Source organism: Chelonoidis abingdonii, chromosome 15, assembly GCF_003597395.2.
Source record: "Chelonoidis abingdonii isolate Lonesome George chromosome 15, CheloAbing_2.0, whole genome shotgun sequence".
Lineage (NCBI taxonomy): Eukaryota > Metazoa > Chordata > Testudines > Testudinidae > Chelonoidis > Chelonoidis abingdonii.
The window spans coordinates 31,285,102-31,303,269 of NC_133783.1; the positions used below are offsets into that span (position 1 = coordinate 31,285,102).

Sequence of the window (18,168 nt, forward strand, 5' to 3'; positions counted from 1 at the left end):
CTTGTTACTACTTTTTTTTTGTTTTTTGGATTGGCTCCTGGCAAGCGGGGGAGGAAGGGGCGGCAAGCAGCGGCAATGGGGGGAGAGAGTCAGGGGTCCACAGTGGACCCACTACAGTCCCAGACTGTACACCCTGGGGGGATCTTAGTGTTGTGGCTGAGTGTTGGGGTTCTTAGGGATTGGCTTATTTTGGCCTTGTTTTGAAATGGGATTAGCTTGAAAGTCAGGATGCTTATTTACCCCATGAAAGTTGGCAACTGTGATAGGTGGGTGTGTGCACTACTTCACTTATCTTAATAAAAATTGCTTCTTGTGACTGGCTTGATTTTTTTTTCCATTTTTTTGTGTTTGCACAAATTTTTCCATCCCACTGGAGTGCTGTTTAAGTAATTCACCAAATAATGTAAAGGTATTACATCATGTTAAACTTTTAAATGATTATTTCTGTGCAGTTTTTTAAAATAGAAAACCTGACAATGAAAAGCAAGAGGCAGAAATGTCACTAAGTTCTTGGACCAGCAGCCTGCAGATTGCTATACAAAGAAAAAAGGGAAGTGCCTTTCCTGGTACTTTCTGCTAAACTATTTTGTCTGTAAACGGGGAGTGGAGGAACTGACAACCAAAATTGTTTTTTAATAGAATAGAAATTAAACCAAAAAGGTGAGTGCATATGGGTAGGTTGATGGGGGTTGTGTTTTGTTGTTGTTTTTTAAGTTAAGTGTTGCCCGGGTCCTAAAATACAGAAAAATGTAAAACAAATTTTGAAGTGCTAAACTTGTATTTTACATTTAAACAATCGATCTTAAACTCTGAAGCCAAATACAAATAATTAATGTCAATTGGCTTTATTATTTAGTAATTAAAACTACATTATTGAGATAAATGCCCCTCAGGCATCTGTAGAGTCCAACATCTTTTTGAACAAGGCTGTGCATAATGTAATGTCAAAATTGAATTAGTAATAAAAATGGGGCAAAACAAAATTCTGCTCCCCACCCTTCTGACCTGCAAAGTATGATGGAAGTGGGGATGAGAAGCAGGAAGGGGAGAAAATAAAAGAGAAAAGAAAAAGTAAAGTAAAATATTTAGCATATGCATAAGAACGGGTCAGACCAAAGGTCCATCTAGCCCCGTATCCTGTCTTCTGAAAGTGGCCAATGTCAGGTGCCCAGAGGGAATGAACAGAAGAGGTAGTCATTAAATGATCCATTCCCTGTTGCTCATTCCCAGCTTCTGGCAAACAGAAGCTAGGGACACCATCCCTGCCCCTCCTGGCTAATAGCCATTGATGGACCTATTCTCCATGTATTTATCTAGTTCTTTTTTGAATCCTGTTATAGTCTTGACCTTCACAACCTCCTCTAGCAAGGAGTTCCACAGGGTGACTGTGCATTGTGTGAATAAATAGTTCCTTTTGTTTGTTTTTAAACCTGCTGCCTATTAATTTCATTTGGTGACCCTGTGTCTGTGTGTGAGAAGGTAAATAACTTACTTCCTTATTTACTCTCTCCCACCAGTCATGTTTTATAGACGTCATTCATATCCCCCCCTTAGTTGTCTCTTTGCCAGCTTGAAAAGTCCCATCTATTACCTCTCCTCAATTGGGATCCATGACCCTAATAATTTTTGTTGCCTTTTCTGAACACTTTCATGATCCAATATCTTTTGAGATTAGGCAACCATATCTGGGCATGCATTATTCAAGATGTGGGCTACCAGATTTTTAATAGAGCCATTATTATTTCTGTTGTATCTACCTTCTATGCAAAGGCCACATGTCTGATTGCTTTTTTGTATGCGCGCACGTGAGGGATGTTTTCAGGAAATTTCCACATACTCACCAGACTTTTTGAGTTGGTACAGATAATTTGCCCCATCATTTTATATTTATATTGGGATTATTTTTGATTTGCATTACTTTTATTTTCAACATTGACTTCACTGCCATTTTGTTGTTTGTTTCTTTTATTACCACCCATTATATATAATATCATGAAAGAAAAGTCAAACTGTATAATATTAACAATATAAAAATAAAAATTCCCCTCTCACCCCTATGGGGAGTGCTCCTCACCTCGGGCCTCTACCAGAGGCCTGGGAGTTTGAGGTTTCGGCGCGTATTTAGCTTTCCGCATGCTCCTTCTGACCAGAGAGCCATGTTGTTTTGATTGTTGAAGCCACTCCCCCAGCTTCAGGATCCAGTCCCGTGCTCCTACCACACTGGGACCACTTCGGCCTTCACTTTCCACATCCTCTAGTTTCCTCTTCAGTCCATGTACTTCTCGAGCTTCTCATATTCTCTTCCGTAGCGTGTCCTGGCACTGTGTAATACTATCACCAACGCTGTCTTTGGGTCCTTGTCGATTCAATCAACCGATGGTACCCAACTTTCCAGTAGAGGTCCTTGGGCAAAAGACCCCTAATGCTTCACCTGCCTACCTCAAATATGAGAGTGACACGAACTAGGAGAGTCATGCCGGCTCGGACGTCGCCTGGATTAACAAGGTCCACGCCAGATGTTGAGGAACCAGGACAATCTGACGATAAGTGGGTTACTGGAACAAACCATTCATGGACGATATATATATATATATAATATAACAATTTTGACTTTATTTCCTTTTATTATATATATGAATGAAAGTCAAAATAGTTTAAAAACTGTTCTTTACTATTTGTTGCACAACACACTGAGAGAAATCAGACTGTAGGCTGTGCGGGGGCTATTGGGTTAGAGAGTGGAGGAGGAGGGAAGGACAAGTCCAGAAACCAAATCAAAAGTTTGTATATGCCAACTTTCTGCTGCTTGGGTGATCCTCTGGGGTTGAGTCCCCATAGCCTCCCTCTTCATGTTCTTGGGTGTCTGGGTGAGGAGGCTATGGAACTTGGGGAGAAGAGAGTGGGGTTATACAGGGGCTGCAGCAGCAGTCTGTGGTCTTGCTGATTTTCCTGCATTAGATCCACCATACAGCGGAGCATGTCAGTTTGCTCCCCCATGAGCTTGACCATAGCGTCCTGCCTGCTTTCATGATGCACATCCCTCCTCTCTTCGTATTCCTGTAATGCTTTACAGGACTCCGCAATTGTTTGCCTCCACTCATTCAGCTGGGCCGTGTCAGTGCGGGTGGATAGCGTGAGCTCGGTGAACATGTGGTCCCAAGTTCATTTTTTTCTGTCTTCTAATCTGGACCAGCCTCTGGGATGGAGTAGATAGGGGCCGCGTTGAAACATTTGCACCTGTGGGAGGAGAAAAAGGGAGGGTAGTATTTTAAAAGATACATTTCAGAGAACAAAGGGGACACCCCTTCTCAGTGAAACGGGCAATTCATAGTACACAGGACATGTTCTTTCTGTACAAGTTAGCATTTTGCCTCTTATACTGAAGTACCTGCCACTTTGGTGTGAGTAAGCCATCACACATGGCTGGGCAACAGAATTCAGCTTGCAGGCAGCCTAGGGGCATGCGGGATTCTGCTTCTTCTACATTCATTTCAATGCTTTCAAACTGCTGGGCCCTCTTTCCCATAGCAAATAATGCCTGGTGGGTTTGCCATATAAAAAGAGGGCCTGTAGGCTCTCTGGGATGATCGCTTCACACAACACACACACCCCCACCCTCTGCGTGGTTCTGATGAGGCTCTGAGCAGGGATGAGCCCTTTAAACTACACGCGAACAGCCCAGTGTGGCTGGATTCCCCCCCACTCCATCTCCCATCTCGTGGCTCCGATCAGGCACTCACTCACCAGAAGTACCTTCTCCAGGGTGATGGTCTGGGAACCTGCCTTGGGAGTTGAGGGGAGGCTATTGGCTCCAGCATTAAGAATAGTCCCTGGCTGGGTGGAAAACGGATCCCACACTTGCTGCCTGTGCACTGTCCTCCTCCTCCTCTTCGTCCTCCAATGTCTCTTCCTCTTCGCTCGGTGCAACTCGCCCCTTGCAGGTGTCCATGGACAGTGGTGGGGTAGTGGTGGCATCACCCCTCCATAATTGCATGCAGCTCATGGTAGAAGTGGAATATATGGGGCTGTGACCCAGAGCACCCATTCGCCTCCCTGCCTTTTTGGCACGCTTGTCTGAGCTCCTTGATTTTTGTAAGACACTGCTTTGTGTCCCTGCAGTAGCCTCTTTCTGTCATGGCCCTGGAAATTTTAGCATACGTATTTGCGTTCCTTTTTTTGGAATGTAGTTCTGCCATAACAGATTCATCTCCCCAACATGCAATGAGATCCAGTACCTCCCGTTTGGGCCATGCTGTAGCTCATCTGTGAATCTGGGACTGCGTGATCTCTTGTGATGGTGGACTGTTCTGATGGTGACCTGTGCTGATGGTGACCAAACAGGAAATGAAATTAAAAAGTTCCCAGGGTTTTTCCTGACCACCTGGCTAGTGCATCGGAGTTGAGAGTGTTGTCCAGAGTGGTCACAAAGGAGCATTCTGGGATAGCTCCTGGAGGCCAATAACATCAAATTGCCTCCACAATACCTTTAACCCAGGATTGTGATCTCGGTTTAAGCGCTTCTCCACTTGCCGAGACAGAGTACAGAAATCAGATTAAAAAGCCCTTTAAATCGAAAAACCCAGTTTGGTCGTGTGGACGGAATCATTTTTTTTCCGAATTAACTTGGCTAATTCTGAAATAACAGAGTAATGTATACCAGGCCTCAGACTACAGCCTGCTTGTTAGGGCACTCACCTTGGATGTGGTGGTTCAAGTCCATGCTCTCCCTAATGGCTATTCTGGGGTGAACCTGTTTCTTTCTGGTTTTGACCTAAGAAAGTGTTGTCAAAATCCATGCTTTCGTTTCTAGTGCTGGGCTCAGCTACTTGCAGAACCAGCACAGAAGTCCATCTCTTTCCCTCACTCTAACCCAAGGCAGTGATTTTTATCCTTACAAATGTTCACTGATTATTGCTCAGCCTGTTATGGGATGATTAGAAAAGATCTGCCTATAAACTTCCTTCTGCATTCCTGTGAAAAGAGACATGTTGCATTGATGGGGATGGAGCGCTTCTACAGAGCAGTCACAGGATTTGGAACCCTGAGACTGTATACAAGTAACTGTGAATCATTCATGGGCTCGTCCTGATTTCTGCAAATATATTAATTATTCCTAACTTCTTGTCAAATAATTTGATTGGCAATTTTTCTGAATACTTAAATTACATGATTATATTCAACTGTTTAAAGTTCAGCCTATGAAAACTGTTTGGTTTGATGTATGCAATGGACAGAACCCAGCTGCTGGTCAGGGTTGTAGGAGCAAGAGGCTGTAGAAGCTCATAGAAAGCTATTGCTGTGTAGTGAAGGGGCGTGGCTTCCCCGGAGACTGACAGCTTACCCTTTGTCCCATCTTACATTCCAGACTTCACTTTATCCATTGTTGTCTCATCCATTGTAAATGGTCCCTTAAGTGTTCCCCCTTACCTTAGCTAGTACGGGAATTGTGTTTCCAGTCTGCCAAGCCATTTTCCTCCCTAATCCTCATCTGAATTGATTGGACTCTTCCTGTTGGTATGCATACTTTCACCTTTTCATGTTCTCTGTATGTATAAATATCTCCTGTCTGTGTATTCCATTCTATGCATCCAAAGAACTGAGCTGTAGCCTACGAAAGCTTATGCTGAAATAAATTTGTTAGTCTCTAAGGTGCCACAAGTACTCCTGTTCTTTTTGCGGATACAGACTAACACAGCTGCTACTCTGAAACCTCCCTAATTCTGTCTCCCAAGAAATCAGGCCTCACTCATGCCTGATTACTCACGTCAAACCAGGCCTACACGTTACCTCTCCACCAATTCTGGGCTTTAGCTGCAGCATAGCATACTTTGGAATGATCTCACTGCTACTAGTATATGTAACTTCAGTTTGTTACCATAGGCTGGAAATTCCTCAAATGGTGGACTCTAATTTTTCCTTTCCCAAGCATTTTGCTCCTGCTGTCAAGACTACTGGAATTCTGCATCCAGTTACTCTATTTTGCAACAGTTATAATAGTTGACTACTATTTTTACAAAGCTCAGAAACACTCTTGTCCTTGGCAATTTGTTGCTATATGTGCCCAGATCCAAAAATCTATATGCATCAGTTTAATATCTTTCAGTACTTTTTACCATAAGTATAAATCCTTTAGAACTACCTAATATTGGCTAAATAATTTTGGCTAACATTATAGATAATTTAATGAGTTACAGTATTTGCTTTTTAACTGTCGATAAATGGACTTGTTAATAAGAATATGCAGATGTTGTTGGAAAGTATTTGCCTGTCGTGGTTTTTACTGGCCAAATTGCAGTTCAATTTTAAAAGTTAAAAATTAACAGAAAATCTTGATTAGACTTCTCAGTTAGTTAAAAATACAGACAGGGAACAAAAATATAGTGACAGCTGTTGCTGTAAGTGGAGAATGATTTGTTAACATTCAAGGGTGAGCAAAAAGAAGTGCATGTGGATTTAAATTGCAAATGCACAGGTATGTTAACAGTGAGTAGAGACGTGATCGTTCCTCTGAATGTGGCTCTGATGAAATTGCACTTGAAATCTCTGTTCATTTTTTGGCACCACCATACTAGAGCCGTCTAGACAGATTTGAAAGGAATGCAAAAAGAACAATAAAACTCAGTCGAAGAAAGAGATGTGTGAGGAAAGATTAAAAGTACTAACTGTGCACTCTTACAGTGGGCTCCAGCGCTGGTGGGATTTTTTCCAAAACTGCAATTTTGTATTTTAGTAGCCAGTGAAACAACTAATTGATTTTTTTTTTTCAATAAATGATTCCATCCATGCTGAACAGGAAAAAAGTGTCAGGGAGAAAAAAGGCAGCAACTGACAGATGCCCTATGCTCCTTAGGGGGTGGGAGCATAAAGAAAAAGAAGAAAGCATCAGAGTCCCACTCCCACTAGTCCTGAAATCGCAGTAGCAACAGTCATATTTAAACAGGTTTTTCCTGTTTCAGTTTTTTCCTGATACTCTTTTCCTGTTCAGCGTAGATCTTTTTTTTTTTTCTTCAAAAAAGTAACAATCAATAGTCATTTCATTGGCTATTCAAATACAGAATTGCAGTTTTGGAAAAAAAATCCCTCCAGTGGGGAGCCCACCGTAGGAGTGGAACAGGGCTGGCCAGGCAGCGGATTCCTGTCTGCTGGTATCCTGTCGCTATACCTCGGGACGGCTCAGGGAACTGTGAGCACCCGCTGTGGTGGCAAATGTCACAGCTGCTCCAAGAAGCAGCAGCATGTGATAACCCTGGCTCCCTGGCAGCAGCTTGACAAGGAAGATTGGGCATCTAACTGTGCCCCAAAGATAGCAAACCATGACCTTTGGGACTATGGAACACAATCTTGCTATGTTGGCCTATGCTTTGCTAGGTTTAACTGAGAATAAATGGTTGTGCATTATGAACAGAGACCGTAGCTGTGACAATGTATAGGTGAATGTATTCATAGCTGAAATTCCTAACCATAGATCAGTCTTTTAGCTGCGAGGTTTGAGTGTTCCCTTAGAAAGCATATCACAGCCTGCAGAATTATGCTTATTAATATTAATAATAAAGGGAGGCAACAGAGATGCTGTTGTGCATACCCTTTAATAATAACATACTGATGTAATAACAAGCTGGGGAGGAAAGTTATGTGTGATTTATTCTCTCTTCTCTCTTGTGCTTCATTTAAATTAGGGCCAGCAACACTGCAACCATTAAGGTATCTGATTCACGTCTGGTGCAGCAAGTGAACTCTGGTAATCTCTTTCTCCCTGAATCAAAACTGTCTTTTGGTTACCTTTTTGGAGATAGACTGATTAGTAAATCATCTCTGAGTTACCTGATTATTGTATCAGAACAAATCTGTAGAGCATTTTGACAGTTCCATAGATAGATGATGTTGCTCCCTGTCAGATTCCTTCTGAAAGAATGAGGAGATCAGTACTGGTTTTTAATGGGGAAGAAGAGAACTGGGCGGATGGGGAAGTCTGCTGAGGGTACATCTATCTTTACTTAATGGAAAAATGACATAAAGATCCAAAAACATGATAGTGCAGTAAGTACCTAATAGATTTAACTCCCTCGTGGCTCTCAGAAGGTATGTGCTCCAGCAGTGGTTTTCAGAAGATTTATTCTACTGAACTCAATATTAGGATATGCACGGTACTTTGAGCTCCATCCAGAGGATATTTCATGAATCTCCTGAGAACAGGGGTGCCAGATAATAGAGAATTTATGATGTTCCCTTTGCAATTGCAATGTTTTATATTTAATGTGGTTGACACAATCATAGGTTTATAACATAAGTATAACCACAAATCAGATCCAATGCACAAGAGGAATTCAGCAGGGGGAATGCCCTCAAACTACAGAAGTACCTTTCCTCTGTCCCATGAAATTCCATTCATCTTTTGCTGAGATATAAACTGTTAACAATGGCCATTTCCCTTCTTGTTTGTGCATGGACACACAGGGGGATGAATTCACGTTATACTGGAAACTGACATTTCCTAACTTTAATAGAATTTTGTATACCTTAATATATGAATATAAGCAGTACATTTAAGATGATTAACTTACGGTTGTGATTACTTCCGCTAAACCTTAATTTTACAGGATCCTGCCAAGCCAATGAAATTTCAGAAATTGAAATTTGCCAAGGGAACATGCCACAAAGCATGTGTTTCTGGCACACTGACTAAGCAGTAGCATCTCATGACTGGAATAGTGGTTATGTTTTGGTTTCATTTTCTAAAAGTAGCTTAAATGTTTCTGCGGTCTCTGGCTGGGTTCTAATAAACACCCACTTTCATGAGTAACCGTAGTCCCAACCAAATTATAAACAGAAAACTGGAGCCCACGGTGTTCAACTTGTGATGTGAACAAAAGTTAGGCTGATGAGAATTAGGGTTGATGATGCATGAAACTTAGTTCAAATGAACAGTCCTTAAAACCAGTCTGCACATGTCTGAGTAAATTATCTTCCTCAATCTGATGGAAATTCTGTGTGGGTGGAACTAAGTGGAGTTTCCTGCTTTGTCTGTTAGTTTTTCCACACAAAGGAAAGATCTGTCTGGGAAAAAGGACAACTTAGGCAAAGTGAAAGATTCAGTATTTAAAAATGATATAATTCTGTTACTCATCTGATTACGATCACCTTGATGTGTTAAATGAAAGTCCTTATACAAGGATGAGGCCAAACAACTGAAACACTATCCCTAATATTTGTTTCCTGTTTTGAGTACCTATGATACTGTCTTCTGCATCTATGTACTGCAATTGTTCAAAGCCAAGATGTGTGTTTCTATCCATGTTATTAATAGGTGCATGGTTTTACATAGAACCAAGATGCGGCTGTTTATTATGGTAGCGTGTTTGACACATGGAACTGAGAGTTCAGGAGAATGGATGTGAATCCTGAAGCATTCATGAATATTGTGAGTTTCATATTATTACTGGAGAAAAGGTTGGGAGTAGGGAAGTGTATTATGAATTTATGACATCTGAACTAATTTCTTCATTAACAGAGTGTCCTTCTAAACAAGTTCTTTCCCTAACCTAGCAATTATTTTCTCACACTTTTTTTCTTTTCAAACGGGCCCCTGGAGTGTTCCTTTGCTGAAGGCTATATTGGACTAGTAAGTGAGACCTTGGTTATGTTTTTATTAGAGAGAGCAGCCCTTTGTTTTTGGTGTAGTGGAGGAGGCAGGTAAAGTGAATGGTGCCTTTGTTGTTTTTTTAATCAAAATAAATAGCTGTCAATTTAAAAATAAATTTTCATGGGAGTATTAAAGGCTGGATTGTAACTTGGGTTATATGTCTATGCAGGGGACTAAAAGGGAATAAAACTCCCCCTTACACAGGCTACCTACATTTTGTGTCCAGATATACAGGAGTAAGTGGAGCTGTTCACCTGCTTACTCCGTTCCTGGAGCAAGCAGAGGAGAGGAGAGGGCTGGAGCCTTAACATCACCCCCTACTCACTGGCCAGCACAGGAGAGGTAACATGACGTGGAAGGTTTATTAATTTATTGCTGATATAAGCTAGCAGTAGATTACTACCCTCTGGGAGCAGGGGGGAAGCCACATTTCTGTGAACCCACTGTTCCTTCCCTACAATTATCCTGAGACATTGTTATCCCGTATGGTTACATGTGTTCTAAGAGAACAGATTTAGCTTGAAGAAAGAGCTGAGTAACTAGAGCAAAACAGTTCTTAAGTTTACTAAATTCTGTTTTCTAGGTGAGGCAATAACTGAATATGTTACCCAGCCTAGTTTAGCACATATGGTATATTGGTTATTTATCATTCCACAATGCTCCATTACATCCCAACTTAATATAAATTGCAAGTTTTCTTTTTGACTGTGTTTTATATGTTTGTTTTAGTTCTTTGCCAGCAAAAGACTAACTCACAAGCACCTTTCTTACTTTCTTTTGGAGGCTTAATTATGAGTAGACTGTTACATGATACAGGAATATCTCACCATTCTGAAATGCAATGTATGTAAAGAGTCCAGAGCATGGGCTGGGTGCATACGAAATGACCGCTTGTAAATTTTAAATGAATGAACTAAAAAGAATTAAATGTATAAATAACATATTGTCACCCGGATCACATCCAATGCCATATTCAGAAAGAATGGTAATGTACATGCTAGAGGGACACAGACATACAGCAAAAGAACAAAGAAAAGGAAAGAGAAGTTTAAAAAAAAGATTGTGATGAGTGATTTGCAGGGTCAGCCCTTGCTATCTCCTTGCTGCTCAGGGTTTGGAGGCACTTGGTGGGCAGAAGCACGTGCAATCTTTTCTGTCCAGTTACCTGCTTGTGCTAAGGAGGCTAAGGAAGAGGATTGAAATGGAGACTGAAATGAGAGTACAATAATAACTATCCAAATGATCTCCAAGGCTGAACTGCACAAAGTAAATTTAATAGTAACAGGTAAACCCAGTGAAATTATTCACAGATCCCCTTCCCTTGTGCCTCCACACAGGATGCTACACTTGCACTCACTGCTCTCCACAATGGTCGAGGAGGGCAGGGTCCTGTCATTAGAAAGTGTGAAGGAGTGTCTACTGTAGTGGAAGAATCATGGGAGCTTAGCACCGCTGACTCAGGCTGAACTCTTTTCAAAAGTTAGTGTTGCTCCCACTCTGGCAGGTGCTTCTCCTGTACTCCCAGAGGCATTCTGCGAACTTCCAGTGCTTCAAAGCCCTTCTCAAGCTTTCCAAATACCTCAAGTGTTTACTGCCCATGTAGGCAGTAGTTGGTCTTTGCCAATCTGATTTAACTCTGCTTTTTAAGAAGCTCTGTGCAAGCCTTTACATCCCCATTTACATGTCTAAAGCCTCAGTTGCTTATTCTCTTTAGTTCTTTCAGTGTTTTTGAAGCCACTTGTCTCCAGAATGAGCTAAATCACACTAAAATGGGGTTTTTATATTTGGGAGCCATATTTTCCCCCTCCATCCACTTAGTTGCCTTTTGTTCAGGTTCAAAACTCGCCCTATCCCTATTTTATTTGTCTTTCTTGTGTATTATTCACTGGTATTTATTTTCCTGAATCTAAACCACTAAGGGAATAGAGATTTCTTCACATTAAAATTTTACTGAAACGACACTTGCTTGATGAAAAGTGCTATATAAGAGCTAGGTATTATTATTGTTATTAATAGTAGATTTTGAAATGCATATTTCCTTCTAACACGGCCATTCTGGCATTGGTTTGCGACTTCATTCCTGAGTTTGTGCCTTCATACAGTAACTTCTCACTTAATGCTGTAGTTATGTTCCTGAAAAATGCAACTTTAAGTGAAACGATGTTAAGTGAATCTTATTTCCCCATAAAAATTAATGTAAAGGTGGGGGGGGTTAGGTTCCAGGGAAATTTTTTCACCAGACAAAAAAACTGTATATTATATAGATATACACACAGTATACGTTTTAAACAAACAATTCAATACTGTTCACAGCTATGATGATTGTGAAGGTTGGTTGAGATGGTGAAGTTAGAAGGTGGAAGAGGGTGGGATATTTCCCAGGGAATGTAGTTACTGCTAAATCAGTGGTTCTCAAACTTTTGTACTGGTCATCCGTTTCACATAGCAAGCCACTGAGTGCAATCACCCCATATAAATTAAAAATACTTTTTATATATTTAACACCATTATAAATGCTGGAGGCAAAGCAGGGTTTGGGTGGAGGCTGACACCTCGTGACCCCCCATCTAATAACCTCATGACCCCCAGAGGGGTCCCGACCCCTAGTTTGAGAACCTCTGTGCTAAATGATGACCTAGCACTGGGCTGAGCCCTCAAGGTTTAGCACATTGTTGTTAATGTAGCCTCACACTCTACAAGGCAGCAGGAATGGAGGGGAAGGGAGATAGTATAGCAGACAGAGACAGACACACACCTTGTGTGTGTGGGAGAGAGAGAGAAATGCACACTGTCCCTTTAAGTAAGGTGACCCACTCAAGTGCATTTTCTTGAATCAGGAAGTTGAGATAGCAGCTCTCTCTCTGTCTCCACCCTATTCTATATGGAGAAGAAGGGGTAAGTGGGGTGTAGGAGCAGGGGGGAGGGAGACACCCTGACATTAGCTCCCCTCTCATGCTCCCACCCCCAACCCCAGCAAGCAGGAGGCTGGGGAGCAGCTCCAAGGCAGAGAGCAGGAGCAGCACATGGCAGTGGGGGTGGGATAGCTGCAATTGCTAGCCTGCTGGGTGGCTGCAGCACAGGGAACTTAGGGGAGTGGTGAGCTGATGGGAAGCTGCCAGTCTACCCTGGTTCCAACACTCACCAGCTAGCTGCAAGGGGCTGCTCTTCCTGCTAGCAGTGGACAAAGCGGGCAGCTGCCAAAGGACATTAGAAGGGAGCATTGCACAACTTTAAACAAGCATGTTCCCTAATTGATCAGCAATAAAACAGTCTTAACCAGGAGGACTTTAAGTGAGGAGTTATTGTATCTAAAAGAGCTTGCAAATCCAATGTGGCACGTTTCTAAATAGTCAGGCTTTTCCATAGCTTGCTTGATCTTTTCAGAATCTTGTTGGGAAAGCAAGCCCTTTTGGAAGATTCCCAGGTGAAGTGCATCCACCAATCTGGATTCAGGATCTATGGGATGGCTCATCCACTTTTGAGAAAATACAGACATAGCATTATAGAACTTTGCTGCTGAGTACGGAGTAAACTGGAAAGGGGTGAGCCCAGACATGAGATCTAGTCTATAGCATCCAATGGGAATGCAGTCAGTTCTGTATAGCAGCCTTCCATGAATTCTCCTTTAAAACCTCAAATTCCTTTTTATTCTTACTACTATTTCTACTTTAATTTATTTTTGTTCTTCCTCTCTGCTGCCCCCACAGCTAAGCCTGTTCAGCTCCTGTCTGAGCTGAGACTCTGGACCTGAGTGATACTTAACAGTCCAGATCAAACCATCTGTCCTAGTGAGTGCATCTTTTCAGTGGGGATCTGGAGTGCTTAGCTTAATACTGTGTATGCCTCCCTGCTTGTGCAACATTATCCAGTGGCAGACAGAGTCAAGGTCAAGACCATAAAGTGCAGCAAAAATGAGAAACAGAAGGTTCTTTCCCTACTCAGCAGGATGTTCCTCTGGACTACCCTCCCTAGTCTTCCCTTCATCAAAACCTATCAGAAGCTGCAGCTTGCCCTTCCATCTCTTTGTCCAAAACAGGCACTTCTACATGTGACTCAGTACTTCTCAGTTTCATACCTGAGATGATATTATATCTGCACATGTTGGCCAGGAGAATCCTTTGCTGCCTGGTCATTTTCTTCCTACCACAGCTTTCAACATTCCTCTGCCTCACTCTGGTCTGAGTCATCTATACCTTCCCCTCAGATTCTGAGTCATGCGAGCTCCCTTCTTCTTGGCCTCATAGGCAAAGCACTAAAGCACTAAATTCAAGCAAAGGATTCAATTCAAACCAACAGAAAGGCTTCTCTGCTGCCTTGCGCCTTGCATTGTAATTTATACCTCTGTGAAGTGGTGTAAATTCTTGCCTTTCTGACTTGGTAAGACTTACACTCACTCTTGCCTTAATCATTCTATACCCCACTTTGGTGATCATCCCCTCCCCATCACTCACTCACTTTTCCTTTCATTCTTCCTCCCTCCTCCCACTTCATGCCCCCTCATTTGTTCTGAATTTATGATGACATTAGTAGCTTAACTGTAATGCTATCTGGTGTAACCATTCACATTGTGGAGGCACTTGACAAGTATCTGTCCAGATGTTTATTTGTGTGCCTTTGAAAAACTGAAGTCATTTTTTTCTCTCAGTAAAAAAACAAAACGGTATTTTTTACAAGGAACTCTGTAAAGCTGAGCTGCCCCCTGTGCTACCATACCCACAGGCACTAGACATGATTATAAAGATGATCTCTTGTCCTCAGCTAATACAGCTTTCAAGCAAGGAGTTCTGCAAGTGGTGACCTCTCCTACTCATTTATGTTCTTGTGTCCCCCTTCTTTTCCTTATCTAGATTTCAGAATCTATTAATCTACTGCTTGTTACTGGCCAGAGACCACATACATCTAGACTCCCCAGATGCACTCTGCCTGAGAATGGGGCAATAGTGCATTCCTTTTAACTTTGTCTTGTAAGAGGAGTGCATTCAACATCCCAGAGCCAATCGCTCTATTTTCTTCTATGTTTCACTTCTTATCCTTTAGAGACTTGTTTAAATCAGCTTCTGCCTCCATATTTTTTTGAAGGTTAGCCAAGACCTTTCCAAAAGACCTGATTCCATCTTAATGGAAATATTCCTATGGTACAAGAAGACAAGTAGTGAAAAATGAGCTGTCCTAGTTTCAGTACTTCTTGTTTGGGACAGATTGTATTTACTGGCTCATCTGAAACCTGGAAACTGTAGAAGTTTACGAAAATTAAACAGAAATAAGTCTTTCTAGATACTTCCATGTGAGAGACTCCTTGCTAATTGCCCCAGATAAAGTCAAAAGTTCAGAAGTGCAAACAATTCTAGAAAACACCTTTGTTTTGTTTCCTGCAGAGTGAGATCATCCGCTACAGAGGATATCTAAGTGAAGAGTATAAAATTATGACAGATGATGGCTATTATCTTAGCGTCAACAGAATTCCCTTTGGCATAGGAAATCGTAAGAACTCAGATATGGCTCTATTTTACTAAATCAGGGGGCCCAGATAATCTCCATCCAGGAATATTACAGGAACTGGCATATGAAAGTGCAAGACCAATAGCAAGGATTTTTAATGAATCTGTAAACTTGAGGTTGTATCCTATGACTGTAGAATTGCTAATAGAGTATCTATTTTTAAGAACGAAATCAAAAGTGATCTGGGAAACTACAGGCCTGTTAGTTTGACCTCAATTGTATGTAAAATCTTGGAACAAATTTTGCATAGAAGTAAATGGTAACTGGAATAAAATACAACATGGTTTTACAAAAGGTAGATTGTGCCAGACCCACCTGATTTCCTTCTTTGAGACAATAACAGATTTTTTAGACAAAGTAAATGCAGTAGATCTAATCTACCTGGATTGCAGTAAGACATTTGACATACTTCCACATGGGAAATTATTAGTTAAAGTGGAGAAGATGGAGATTAATATGAGAACTGAAAGGTGAGTAAGGAACTGGTTAAAGGGGAGACTACAATGGGTCATATTGAAAGATGAACTGTCAGGCTAGAAAGAGGTTACCAGTGGAGTTCCTCAGGCATTAGTCTTGGGACCAACCTTATTTAACATTTTTGTTAATGCCTTCGCACAAAAAGTGGGAGTGGGCTAATAAAATCTGCGGATGCCACGAAGTTAGGAGATATTGCCAATATAGTAGAGGACTGGAAAATCATACAAGAAGATCTGGAGGATCTTGTGAACTGGAGTAATAGAAGTGGGATGAAATTTAATAATACAAAGGGCAAGGTCATGCACTTAGAGATTAATAACAAGAATTTTTGCTATAAACTGGAGACTTATCAGTTGGAAACCACAGACGAGGAGAAGGATCTCAGAGTATTGGTTGATCACAGGATAATTATGAGCTACCAACACAATGCAGCCGTGAAATAGGTTAATGCAGTCCAAGGATACATCAGGTGAGGTATTTCCAGTGAAGAAAGGCAAGTGTTTGTACCATTTTACAGGCACTGGTGAGACCTCATCTGGAATATTGTGTTCAATTCTGGTCTCCTGTGTTTAAGGAAGATGAATTCAAACTGGAACAAGTTCAGAGAAGGGCTACTAGGATGAGCCAAAGAATGGAAAACCTGCCTTATGAGAGGAGACTCAAAGAGCTTGGTTTTGTTTATCCTAACCAAAAGAAGGCTTAGGGGAGATATGACTGTAGGGTGACCTGATGTCCTGATTTTATACGGTCAGTCCCATTATTCGGGGTTTTGTCTTATATAGGCACCTATTGCCCACCACCCACTGTCATGATTTTTCACACTTGCCATCTGGTCACTCTATATGATTTCTCTCTGGATAAATACCAAGGAGGGGGAAGACCTATTTAAGTTAAGCACCAATGATGATACAAGAACAAATGGATATAAACTGGCCATCAATAAGTTTAGGCTTGAAATTATATGAAAGGTTCTAACCATCAGAGGAGTAAAGTTTTGGAACTGCCTTCCAAAGGGAGCAATGGGGACAAAAAACCTAATTTACTTCAAGATTCAGCTTGATAAGATTATGGAGAGTATGGTATGATGAGACTGCCTACAATGGCATGTAACTAGTATGCGACTGCTAGTAGCAAATCTCCAATAGATGTGCCATTTTGAAAGAAATCCAAGAAGAGGAGTTTAGTGTTATTTTATTATCCTATTAGAGAGATTCTACTTTTGTAAAATAATCGCTCTTTCTTTCTCAGGTCTCAAGCCTGTTCTTCTGCAGCATGGCTTAGTTTTAGAGGGAACCACCTGAGTTGGGAATGTGGCCAGTGGCACCCTGGGCTTGATATTAGCAGATGCTGGCTATGATGTTTGGATTGGACATAACAGAGGGAACTATTGGGCAAGAAAACACTACAACCTTACAGCTGATTAGGAGAAATTTTCAGATAACAGGTACCTGAAACTTAATGGCAGAGAAACTTTTAAAATCTTACTTTTTTATTTTATTTTATATTTTAGTGATTTTTATATTTGTAAACCAATGGGTCCGATTCACTGATACATTCCAGCTTCTTTGTATTGCTCTCTTTATGACGCAACATAGTCACAAAAGCATTGTAATGGGCTGATGACAGTCTCTACCAATATGTCAGTAATTTACATCAGCTGATGTGCTTATACCACTCAGAGGTAATTAACATTAACTATTTACTCAGCTGCACACGTCTGCTGGTGTTCAAGTGTGGGATCCCCAAAGGTATTTAGGTACCTAAGTCCCAGTTTTGGCTCCACTGTGATCCTCAAAACTCCCAATGAAGCCTAGGCTTACTCGGCACCAACATTTTTCAGAGTAAAAAATCCCTCGGGACGTAAGTTTCTGCCTCTGGCCATGTACACTGCAGCCTCCCTCTAGGCACCCAGAGACCCTATCTTTCACCCCAGAATTATTCATGAACCGGTGAAACACCTCAGGCATATGGCTGCCAAAGTTGCGTGCAGGGCCCAGTCCTGTAGGGGTGCTCAGAGGCCNATACTTCCATGTGAGAGACTCCTTGCTAATTGCCCCAGATAAAGTCAAAAGTTCAGAAGTGCAAACAATTCTAGAAAACACCTTTTAACTTTGTCTTGTAAGAGGAGTGCATTCAACATCCCAGAGCCAATCGCTCTATTTTCTTCTATGTTTCACTTCTTATCCTTTAGAGACTTGTTTAAATCAGCTTCTGCCTCCATATTTTTTTGAAGGTTAGCCAAGACCTTTCCAAAAGACCTGATTCCATCTTAATGGAAATATTCCTATGGTACAAGAAGACAAGTAGTGAAAAATGAGCTGTCCTAGTTTCAGTACTTCTTGTTTGGGACAGATTGTATTTACTGGCTCATCTGAAACCTGGAAACTGTAGAAGTTTACGAAAATTAAACAGAAATAAGTCTTTCTAGATACTTCCATGTGAGAGACTCCTTGCTAATTGCCCCAGATAAAGTCAAAAGTTCAGAAGTGCAAACAATTCTAGAAAACACCTTTGTTTTGTTTCCTGCAGAGTGAGATCATCCGCTACAGAGG

General features: G+C 41.3%; 1 long non-coding RNA gene across 1 annotated transcript in view; it reads right to left on the reverse strand.

The window, feature by feature from the left end:
* LOC142047814 (uncharacterized) overlaps positions 1–18,168 on the reverse strand; it is a 498,924-nt gene that overhangs the window by 452,818 nt on the left and 27,938 nt on the right. The gene's annotated exons all lie outside the window — the stretch shown is intronic.